Consider the following 13104-nt stretch of genomic DNA (forward strand, 5'->3'; position numbering starts at 1 on the left):
GGTTTTATGGGGAAAATGGGAATTAAAAAGGGGTTATGGAGAAAATAGGCCATTTGGCCGTGAGCTAGAGAGAAGATAGAGAGAGAGAGAGTGGCGTGCTAGAGAGAAGGAAAGGTTGCCATAAATTCTAGAGAGAAGAAGAAGAAGAAGAAAGGAAGAAGAAGAAGAAGAAAAAGGGTTCAAGCTAGGGTAAGGTTTTTGGTTGTTTTCCTTATGATTAATCTAGTATTTTGATTGAGTTGTCTCTAACCTTGTTCATCTTCTTCTCCATCTTGATTATTCAAAATATACAACCCCTAGGGTTTGAGCAAGGAGGTTATTGGATTCTTGATTGGATCGGATTCTTGATTTTCTATCAAGAAGAGGTATTGAAATCCCTCCCTAAATTTTGTGATTATTGGTTTTGATGAATAGATTATTAGAGGGATTATGGTTAAAGGGGATTTATGTTTTGGGTAGGAAAAATGGGTACTTTGTGTCCTTGATATCTTGTTGATAATAAGTTGTTTGATTTGCATGAAGGGTATCATGGTTTAATGTATAAAAGGGTTATGATGTTGATTTCCTATGTATAATGATTAGTGGTAATTTATGAATGCAAATATGGGGTTTTGGCCTAGGCATACCTAAGGATCATCTAATATTTTGTTTGATGTTTTATGATTTTCAATATATTAGATCCATGTTTTAGGACCTATGTAATTTGGGTAAAATGATAATTGGAAATCTTGCTACTTGGATCCATGAAATTTTGATAGGATGCATGTGATATTGTGAATGAATAAATTATCAGATGCATGAAAATAATAATAGAAACATGTTAGGTTAATATAAAGGCATATATGTGAATATGGTGTTTATGAATTAATGTATGTTATTGTTATTGTCAGTGTTTTGTTGGATTTCATGTGTAGATTCAATGGAATAGAAAAAATGGGATTTTATAAGATTGCATGTGAATATGTTAGTAATATTCTTAGAATTATGTATATAATAAGAGCATGATGAGATTTTGGACATGTACGATTATATGTGAATTTTTTTGAGATAAAAGATGAATTTCATGAGAAATTAAGCTTGCTGATTTTTGTAAATAATTGGGTAAAAGTTTGATAAAAAAATTATTTGTATGCATAAGCAATGTCTTTGATGTTATGTTAATTTTATGAAATTAAAAAAGGTATTTTAAGTCACAGTAAAATGATATTTTACTCAAATAAATACCTACAGAATTTTTATTGTATTTTTAGAAAAATATGAGGTTTTAAATTGAATATAGTGATTTTTAAAGATAAAAATGGTTGCTGGAATTTGCGTAAAAAAAATGTGAAGTGTTTCAATAAAATGAATTTGATGAGTATTTGAAATAAAATTAATACCCTAATTTATGGTAATATTAAAAGTTGTATTTTAATATGGTATGAATGCATATTTTGATAAGTTATGATTTTTCTTTATTTTGATTGAGAAAAATATTTAGAATCAATTTATTTGTGTTTTTTTTAAAGAAATTAAATAATGGCTGGAAGTTTGGTTTAAAAAGTTAAAAATGATTATTTAATTGTCACATATGGATTTATGTTACATAAAACTAAGTCTTAAATAATTTAAATAAAATATATTTTCCCACACTTAAAAATATATTTTTCTCACATCATTTATGTAACACAATTAACCAATATCAAATTTGATTTTTCTAAAGAAACATATTAATCATAGGTATTTTAATTAAATTCCAAGCTTTTTGTTAATTCTTTGTAATTTGAGAATAATAAATGAAATTGTAACATATTTTATTTTTTTTAAGCTAAATAAAATAATATTTTGAGAAATTTAATCAACCTAGAAATTTTAAGAAAAATAAAGCATGTTATAAGTCTATTAATTTTTAAAAACGATAGAAATAAGACGTGTAGAATTATCATTTTTAAAACGTCACAATTACGCAATGTTCCCACGTATGCATGTTACATGCAAATCCACTTTTACGTCCAAAATTATGTCTATTATTCAACCATGTGGTTTTTATAGAAAGATCATGCATGTAAAATAGGCAAAAATGAGCATTATTCTTTTATGGCCTTATGTGTAGTCAAGAATAATTGCATGTTATGTGTAACTCTTATTATGTGTGCATGGCCCATGCACACATGAGTTGTATGAAAGGGCAATATAGTAATTTTATGAACCTAAGAAATGTTGTTTTGGTTATGGTATAGGCTCGTTGAGAGGTTGTGAAATTTCTTAGCTTGGACCTGAGGTAAGAAAGTTAGATTAGATTCTATGATTTTATGTTACGAATGGTAAGACTGTTGTATGAATGAATTGTTATGAATTATGAATGCCATAATGTGATGATATGTGGCTTGTATGAATATGATATGTTTTTGAATGGATGTTAGCGTGATGAACGCGACACATCAAATGGGTTGCTAAGGATATAAAGACGTAACCCGAGTTACTAAGGATATAAAGACGTACGCAGCGAGGTTATTCAAGGACCAGAGACTCTTGTTTACCTCATAGGGTGACATGGGCAAGTTAGTGGGCCATGTTCACCATGAATGCTGTATGAATATGGTATGATGTTATGTTACGATAGTGTTATGATATGCTATGATGATATGTTACGATAATGTTATGATATGCTATGATGATATGTTACGATAATGTTATGATATGCTATGATGTTATGTTACGATAATGTTATGATATGCTATGATGTCATAATGTTTAAGATGAACGATAGTGGTTGTATTTGTTGTATCCTTACTTGCTTATTGTTTGTACTTCCTTACTGGGCTTTAGCTCACCCTCTTACTTTTCCTTCCAGGTAGCAAATAAGATTTCTCTGTGGCACGCGTGGTGACGTGAGGAGTTCTATCGTCGTAAGGTGTATGGCGTGGGGTATCCTATAGACGGAATAAACGATCACTTTAAGACGCCATTTTAATTATGTTATGTTTTAAGAGACTTTCTAAATTATCAGTGGGACTTAATTATTTAATTTTGTTTCTTTTGAACTTTGCATAAAAACTCATATTTTCTTTTTAAACTAATGGGCCCAACTTGCATTGTTTTAAGCAAGTCCCCACTGAGACCTTTATAAAAAGTGGTTTTCTTTATGGACCAATGATATGTGAATGTTTTAATAAGTACTAGTCTAGGGCGTTCTTTACAATTATGCAATGTGTTATTCAATTCAGGAGCTACGCATTCTTTTGTTTCTATGAATATGATTGATAGCTTAGATAGACCATGCGAACTCTTTATAGATAAGTTTGTCACGGAGTTACCCTTTGGGAAAAGAATGTTATCTAGTAGATGGGTGCCTAGTGTTGTAGTTAGAATCGACGGAAGAGAATTACCAATAGATTTGATTGAGTTAGACCTTAAGGATTATGATGTAATTTGAGGCATGGACTGGTTAGCAAAATATGGGGCAATGATAGACTATAAGGGCAAGACAGTCAATTTTCAAACAGAAGATGGAAAGCAGTTCACCTTCAAAGGAGAAGTTTCTCGAACTTGCATACCGATAGTCTCAGTTCTCAAAGCTAAGCGATTAATCAATAGTGGTTGCCAAGAATTTCTAGACTGTGTGGTGGACAAGTCACGAGAGATGCAGCTCGAACCAAAGGATGCACTCATTGTATGTGAATTTCCCGAGGTGTTTCTAGAAGATCTACCAGGATTACCTCCGAGTAGGGAAATCAAGTTTGAAATAGAATTAGCACCTGAGACGGCACCAATTTCCAAAGCTCCTTATAGAATGGCGCCTATCGAGTTAAAGGAGTTAAAGATCCAACTGTAGGAGCTTTTAGACAAGGGTTTCTCCGACCAAGCTATTCGCCTTAGGGAGCACCAGTGCTTTTTGTCAAAATGAAGGACGGGAGTATGAGGATGTGCATCGACTATCGAGAACTAAATAAAGTGACGATCAAGAAGAAAACCCTTTACCATAAATAGACGATCTTTTTATCAACTATAAGGATCTACGGTTTCTCGAAGATAGATTTGCGATTAGGGTATCATCAGCTAAGAGTACGAGAAGAAGATATCCCAAAGACGGATTTTCGGACTAGATATGGACACTACGAGTTTCTGGTGATGTCTTTTGGCTTAACAAATGCACCAGCAACGTTCATGGATCTTATGAACCGAGTATTTAAGGACTACCTGGATAAGTTCGTCGTAGTATTTATAGATGACATATTGATCTACTCAAAGACGAAAGCCGAGCATGAGGAGCACCTGTGACCGACGTTGGGACGACTCAAAAGTCATCAATTATACACTAAGTTTAAGAAATACGAATTTTGGCTAGAGAATGTGGTATTTCTAGGACACATTGTGTCTAAAAATGGCGTAGAAATAGATCCAGCCAAGATCGAAGTAGTAAAGGACTAGCCCAAATCCAAGAGTGCCACAGAGGTGAGAAGTTCTCTGGGATTGGCAGGATATTATAGACGATTTGTTGAAGGGTTCTCCAGAATAGCTACACCCTTAACAAATTTGACGGGGAAGAAACAGAAATTTGTATGGACGGAAAAGTGCGAATAAAGCTTCCAAACGTTAAAGGACAAGCTTATATCAGCCCCAGTTCTATGTGTCCCAAACAATAAGGGCAAGTTTGTAGTGTATTGCGACACGTCGAAGCAGGGACTTGGATGCATTTTGATGCAAGACGAAAAAGTGGTCGCCTATGCCTCGAGACAACTAAAGTAGTATGAACAGTGGTATCCAACCCATGACTTAGAATTAGCAGCGGTAGTTTTTGCTTTAATGATTTGGAGGCATTATCTGTACGGAGAAAAGTGTGAAATCTATACGGACCACAAAAGTCTAAAGTACTTCTTTACGCAGAAGGAGTTCAATATGAGGTAACGAAAGTGACTGGAATTAGTAAAAGACTATGATTGTGAGATCTTGTATCATCCGGGAAAGGCTAATGTCGTGGCAGATGCACTTAGTAGGTGAAGTTACAGTTGCTTGTCAACACTTAAAGGGATAGCTCAACACTTACAAGATGATATTAAGAGGTCTGGAATTGAGCTAATAACTAGACAACTAGCTGACCTCACAATCAAGTCGACACTAATGGAGGAAATAAAGGAGAAACAACAAGAGGACGAGTTTTTTCTTAAGATGAAGGTAGCAATACTAAGCTCAGAGAATGTTGATTTCTCCTTGACAAAAGAAGGCATGTTACGATATAGAAACCGAGTATTTGTACCTGAAAGTGGTGAATTAAGAGAAAGTATTATGAAGGAAGCGCACACTACTCCACATTCACTTCACCCAAGACTGACCAAGATGTACAACGGTGTCAAGACAATGTACTGGTGGCCGGGGATGAAGAAAGACATAGCAGAATTTGTAGCGAAATGCCTTACATGTCAGCAAGTTAAGGCCGAACATCAAAGACCCGCTGGAACTTCGCAACCATTAGAGATTTTCGAATGGAAATGGGAAGATATAACGATGGACGTCATGACGGGATTACCAAGGATCACCAAGTAGCATGACTCTGTTTGGGTGATAGTAGATACACTCACAAAATCTGCTCACTTCTTGCCGGTAAGAATAGTTTATAATGTTGAGCAATACACAGAGCTTTACGTAGCGGAGATAGTGAGACTACATGGAGTTCTAAAGACGATAGTCTCCGATAGAGGATCAATATTCACATCAAAGTTCTGGGAAGGTCTACAACGACAATGGGCACTAAGTTAAAACTAAGTACGACATTTCACCCTCTAACTGATGGTCAGTCAGAACGTACCATACAAATATTAGAAGATATGCTGAGGGCATGTGCGTTAGACTTCTTAGGATCATGGAGCAAGTATCTTCCATTGATAGAATTCTCTTACAATAATAGTTATCAAGCGACGATAGGCTTGGAACCTTATGAGATGTTATATGGACGGAAATGCCGATCACCACTTCATTGGGACGAGGTTGGTGAAAGACGATATTTAGGACCTGAGGCTGTAAGAGAAGCAACTGAGGCAGTAGAAAAGATAAGACAGTGAATGATTGCCGCTCAAAGTCGCCAGAAGAGTTATGTCGATGCTAAGAGGCGGAATATGGAGTTTTCAGTAGGTGATCAAGTCTTTCTCAAAGTTTCTCCGATGAAGGGGATTATGCGTTTTGGAAAGAAAGCAAAGTTAAGCCCGAGATTTATAGGTCCTTTTGAGATTTTGGACAAAGTAGGGCATGTAGCATATCGAATGGCTTTACCTCCATCATTAGCAGAAACGCATAACGTTTTTCATGTATCCATGTTGAGGAAATATATATCAAATCCATCCTTTGTGCTCGATTACAAGGCTCTGGAGTTACAACAAGATTTCAATTATGAAGAACGGCCAGTACGCATTCTAGAGGGGGGAACTAAGGAGATAAGGTCCAAAAGTGTCTCTATGGATAAAATCTTGTGGAGCAATAGCACAGAAAGAGAAGCCACATGGGAATTCGAGGATTATATAAGGGAGTGGTATCCTGAGATGTTTGGTAAGTAAATTTCGAGGATGAAATTCTTTTAAGTAGGGGAGAATTGTAGCGTCCCATAATTTTACTTAGTTGGATAGTAGTAGTAGTAGTAGATAGTAGTAGCATATAGTATTTTACTTTTAGCGGTTATTGGTTCAAGCCGGGATTTAGTTGGATACTCATTGCAATAGTTATATATTTTATAATTTTAACCTATAGATTAGAAATATTAATTATAACATAAGGTTTGATTAATATTATTGGACATAGAAATATTATAACCTAAGGTTTAGATAGAATTTTACGAGCATGACCCTTGTCACAGTCTTGTTTATTTTAGGATTTAAGCATTTTAAATGAATAGTTTAATAATAGAAGAATCCAAAAGCTCTAGAACCTTCCAGAACTTGCTAGAATCACGTATTACTCAATCAAAGTTGTTTAATCATTTCAAATTATGCTAAATTAGTGCAAAAATGCGTTTAAAATATCTACGTGTGCCGACATATCGTAGCTATAGGGGCGATATATCGCCTACAAGAGATACGGAAAACACGTCGACTTGGCACGAACGAAACCATGAACCTGTGATATGTTGGTAAGGGCGATATATCGCCTACCCTAGGCGATATATCGGCTCCAGTTGCCTATTTTGAATCCTCATAAAAACCGAGCTTGAAATGACCCTTAATCTCTTGACTTGCCTCTGAACGTTTATGACCGAGTTTTGAGCATCCGTTGAACAGATAATTCGAATATATTCAATTTTTAATCATTTACTTACTCAATCTAAAAAAAGATAGTTTCACTTCTTGAACTCTATAAATAGGACCCTTCACTCAGCCATTCTATTCATCATTCAAGCACAGTTTAGAGCCTCCAAGCTGCTAAGATTATTCTAGAGAGAAACACTAAGGTTTTGGGCTTAAAGCTTTTCAAATCTAAAGGCTTTATAAACACTTGGGAAGTAAGTTTTTGTCTGATTTTTGGTGTTCGAGGTATAGATTGAGGTTCTAAGCTATCCAATGTATTCTTTATCTTCAAGGAAAATTAGATAGTTTAGTGTTATGACTTAGTTTATGTAGTTTATGATAGAGTTTATGTTTGTATGACCTAACATTTCAGATACAATAAAGGGGTAAGTGTGCCTGGACCTAAGGTGTCCAATGATGTATGACGGATTATGTCCGGTAGGCTCGGTTGCCAAAACTTTATGACAGACCTAAGTGATGTCCGATGTATGACGGACTTTTGTCTGGGACTTAATTGCCACCCCTGTATAAACACTTATCTTTTTATTATATCTGATATGTTATTATAGTTATGATTTATGACCTATGACCTATGATTTATGATCTATGACGTATGATTTAAGATTTGTGACTTAGATTATGATTTAGAGTTATGACTTAAGCTATGATATGACCTAGAGGTTTGTGTTTGTATGAATCCTGTGAATTTATGTCATGTTTGATTATATGACTAACCCTTGTTTGTATTTTCCTTACTAGGCTTAGAAACTCACTCCTTATGATGTTGTTATTTCAGGAAATTAAGGATAGAAAGGTCGGTGACGAGTGGGACCTAAGAGCTTCGTGATGTATCGTGGGGACCATATAGTAGAGGAAGATCAAGCGGGCCTATTTTTTTTTTTTATAAAAGCATATTATTTTAAAGTTTTATTTAAATGTTGCTCATTTTATGTTGAAGACAATTATTTTCTATTTTTGTAAAACCATGGATCCATGTATTTATTTTAAAGTTTTTATTAAATAAAAGAGAAATATTTACGATTATGACCCAACGTTGTGTCCTCGGTAATCTATGAGGAATTAGGGCATTACAAAATTGTTCAAAATTCCTTGTCAATTCGCTGCCCTAGAACTGCTTCCACTAGATAATCACTCGCATCACACATCAATTCAAAGAAGAGTTCCCAATTCGGTGGTACCACGATCGGTGTAGTGATGAATTTCTCTTTTAAAGTATTGAATGCACTTTGGCAATCATCATCAAAATTAAACTGTACTCCATCCATTAATAGTGCAGATATGGGTTTAGAAAATCCAACAAGTTCAAGAAAACTTCAAACACCTTTTACTAAAATTGGAGGAGGCAAGTTCTCAATAGTTGATGTCTTTGCACAATCTACCTCTATGCCTTTGCTTGAAATCTTATGGCCTAAAACAATTCCTTCACTCACCATGAAGTGACATTTTTCCCAATTGAAGACCAAATTATATTCTTCATATCTTGTTAACACATTCTCCAAATTCTTTAAACACATATCAAATGAGGAGCCAAAGACCGAGAAATCATCCATAAATATTTCAATGCTCTATTCCAGCATATCAAAAAATAGTGACATCATGCATCATTGAAAAGTAGCAGGAGCATTGCATAATCCAAATGGAATTCTATGAAAAGCAAACGTACCATAAGGACAAGTGAAAGTCGTTTTATCTTGGTCTTCGGGAGCAATAGGTATTTGATGATAACCGGAGTACCCATCTAGGAAGCAATAGAAATGATGGCCTGACAGCCTATTGAGCATTTGATCAACAAAAGGCAATGGGAAGTGGTATTTCCTTGTTGCCTTGTTTAATTTTCGGTAATCAATACAAATTCTCCACCCTATCACTGTACAAGTTAGAATTAACTCATTGTTTTAATTTTTGACTATCGTCATTCCACCTTTTTTTCAGAACCACTTGTACTAGTCTTACCCACGAACTATCCAAGATTTGGTAAATAACACCAGTATCTAACCACTTCAAAATTTCTTTCTGAACCACCTCTTTCATAGCGGGATTTAACCTCCTTTAAGTGTCAATGCTAGGAGTATTGCCCTCTTCCATTAGAATACGGTGCATAACACTAGAGGGACTAATACATTTTATATCAGCTAAGTTCCAACCAATGACCAATTTATGAGCTCGAAGCACTCTTAATAATTTTTCCACTTCAACAGTAGATAATGAAGTTGAAATAATAACTATGAGAGTGTCATTCTTACCCAAATAAGCGTACTTAAGATGTTCCGGTATAGTCTTGAATTCAAGTACCAGTGGTTTCTCAATAGATGATAGTGGTCTCTCGAGCCCTTGTCCAAGTTCCTCATATTTTTTCTTGTAAACAGGTCCATCGGAATTTAACCAATTTACATATTCAATGACCTCAGTATCATCACAGTCTTCCATACTTGGTGAAATAAGACTCATCTCAAGCGAATCTTCGATCAGTTTTCTATTTTACAAACTATCCTCAATTACATTCACACTAAAGCAACTATCGCTTGCTCTAGGATACTTCAAAGCCTTCTACACATTAAATACAACCTCATCGTCCTGCACTCTTAGCTTCAACTCTCCTTTTTGAACATCTATCAAGTCTTGACCAGTGGCTAAAAATGGTCTCCCCAAAATAATTTGAACATCTTCATCTTCGTCCATATCAAGATTAATAAAGTCCCTCAGGAAAGATGAATTTGTCCACTTTCACCAATACATCCTCAACAGTACCTCTTAAGTGCTCTACCAAATGATCCTCCATTTGTAGGGACACGGTAGTAGGGAGAGCTTCTCCCAATTTCAATTTTCTATAGATAGATAGAGGCATCAATTTCAAACTTGCCCTTAAATCACATAATGCCTTCTCAAAAAATGCATTCCCTATAGTACAAAGAATGGTAAAACTACCCAGATCTTTAAGCTTGGGAGGTAGTTTCTTTTGCAATATTGCACTGCACTCCTCAGTAAGTGTCACCGTCTCATAATCCTCCAATTTCCTTTTTTTTTTCGACAAGATTTCCTTCATGAAATTCACATAAATCGACATTTGTTCTAAAGCTTTTGTAAAGGGAATGTTGATGTGAAGTTTTTGGAAAAAATCTAAGAACTTGGAAAACTACTTGTCAAGCCTCTTCTTTTGAAGCCTCTGAGGATATGGGAACTTGATGTGACGCTCAATACTTATTTCTGGCTGCTTCTTCTCAAGGTTCTCATTAACCTCTTCATCCACCTTATTCTTCTTCTCAAACTCCATTTTTAATGGAAGACTATATTTCTCAACTAGCTCCACCAACTCCTTATCACTTCTCAAGGAGATTGCATTGCACTGCTTCTTAGGATTCACCTCAGTATTACTTGGCGAATTTCCTTGAGGCCTACTGAATTCTAAATGGAATTAGTAAAATCACCTGCTTGAATGTAACATATTTTCCAGTTGACCCACTTGCATTTCAAGATTTATGATGGATGACCAAGTTTTACTCATAAACTGAGCTTGGGCATTCGTCAAAGTCAATAGTACAACTTGTAATTCATTTTTCTTCTCTTGAAAAACTGGTGGTTGTGAAATTTCTTGAGGTGGAGCTTGAGAATCGGGCTGCTAAAATTGTTGTTGAGGGTCTTGATTATTTTTCCATGAAAAATTAGGGCGATTCCTCCACTTTGGGTTGTAAGCGTTGGAGAAAGGGTTGTTGGCTTGCCTATTAAAATTACTCATCATGTTGACTTGCTCCATAAGGATGGTGTAATTGAACTTTGTTGTCATACACTGCCCAAATTGGTGAGGAGTACCACAAATTTCACAACCTACTGGCATCTGAATGGTATTAGTAGACACAGTATTCAGTTGCAACTGTTTTGTCAAGGAAGCATCCTGAGCAGTCAAGGCAGTGATGGCATCAAGTTCATGAACTCCGACAACCTTTCTAACACCGGTTGACCTCTCATCAGACCATTGGTGGATGTTGGTTGCCGTGTCTTCTAATAACTCATATTCCTCGTTGGCACCTTTACTCAAAAATGTTGCTCCAGCTACGACATCAATTATGGTATGAGTAGTACTGCACAATCCAAGGTAAAAGTTGTGAACCAACATCCACTTTTCAATGCTGTGATGATGACACTTTCTCAACAGTTCCTTGAATCTCTCCCAAGAGTCATATAAAGATTCCCCCTCAGGCTGGTAAAAATTATTGATCTCCCCCCTTAATTTAGCAGCCTTTGATGGAGGAAAGAACTTGTCAAGGAATTTCTGAGCCAAATCCTCCCAAGTAATTATAGAATTGGATTGAAGGGGTTCAACCAACTTTTAGCTCTTTCTCGCAACAAAAATGCGAATAGCCTCAACCTGATTGCATCATCACTCACCCCATTATACTTGAATGTTGCACATAGCTCTAGAAAATTAGCTAAATGCATGTGAGGGTCTTCTGAAGGTAAGCCACCAAATTGCGCCATGGATTGCACCATTTGTAAAATTTCCTGCTTAATCTCAATGTTATTAGCCTCCATAGTCGGTGGTATTATACATGTTTGCACTCCCGTAACAGTTGGGAGTACATAATCTCGTAAGCTTCTCACTGCGGGATTCTGAGCTCATCCTAGCACAACTTTTTGCACCCTTCCATTCAACCCATCATTGTTTTAAGGATTTTCCATAACCACAGTTGGAACAGTAGCTCTTTTGTTTCTACGATTCTGTCAGCACGCTTTCTCATTCTCGGGATTAATAAGAATAAGGCTACCTGCTCCTCTTCTGCTACGCATATAACACAACTACTGTAAAAAAAAATGGTCAAGAATGCACGCAAAACAAGTTAGAAACAGTTCAAAGAACAAACAAATTAGAAATAAAACTAATAACTGTGATATTGATAATTTTTAGTCACCAACAACGGTGCCAAAAACTTGATCGGGAAAATATGCATGCAAGTGTACGTGGTTGTGTCAAGTATTAAATTTCGTAAGAACAGATATCGTCCCACAGAGACTATTTACCAATTAGCAATAATAGGTTTTCACTTTCTATTTGGTGATTGAAATTAAAATGAATAATTATAAACTACGAAAACAATTTAAATAAATGTAAGTAGAACAGTGAATCAAAAGATAAAATCAATAACAAAAAGCCTAGGAAATTAATGTCATCAACTTTTCATTCTATTAGTTTTACTAATCAGTTCTAAATCTCTTCTTCCTATTCTAATAGCATGTTAACAAAAATCGATTCCTATTATTTTTCAAAATATACGATCTCAACCTATATGCATGTTTTCCATATCTCTGTGATAAACTTAAACACATAGCAGACATTACGAATTGTAACCTAATTGCTACACAAGTCATTCAGGTACTCTCATCCAATATGTAACCTATGCCTATATAACAATAACATATTCCATTCGCATCTTTCAAGTTTTGAATGAAAATCATAAATCAAGCAAATAGCGATCAAGTATTTACTAGCATTAAGCAAACATCATATAGATTAGAATAAAGAAGAAGTATCAATAGAACATCATAATAAAATTAAATCGAAATTCAAGCGACTACATTAACCCCTAGATAGAGGATTTAGTTAATAGCAGTCATGACTAAAATCATAAAACAATTATTCAGAACCATAAAATTAAACTACTAAAAGCTAAGAGAAAAGTGAAGAAAAATAAATCAATAATGCTCCACAACTGCTAATACCAAATCCCACGACTCCCCTTACAAATGACCTAAAAATTGTATTTAAACACATTTTCCTCAAATTTTAATGCGGTGGGTCACGACTTGCCCTTTCCTGAATCACAACCCGTGTCTTTTTTTT

The 13104-nt window shown here is 35.3% G+C and overlaps 1 non-coding gene across 1 annotated transcript; it reads left to right on the forward strand.

The window, feature by feature from the left end:
- Positions 1–11392: 11392 nt before the first annotated feature.
- On the forward strand, positions 11393–11499 carry LOC133833775 (small nucleolar RNA R71). Its single transcript, XR_009893137.1, has one exon. It is a non-coding gene; the product is annotated as a small nucleolar RNA R71 (small nucleolar RNA).
- Positions 11500–13104: the final 1605 nt, after the last annotated feature.

This window comes from Humulus lupulus, chromosome 4 (assembly GCF_963169125.1).
Source record: "Humulus lupulus chromosome 4, drHumLupu1.1, whole genome shotgun sequence".
In the NCBI taxonomy this organism is placed as follows: Eukaryota; Viridiplantae; Streptophyta; class Magnoliopsida; order Rosales; family Cannabaceae; genus Humulus; species Humulus lupulus.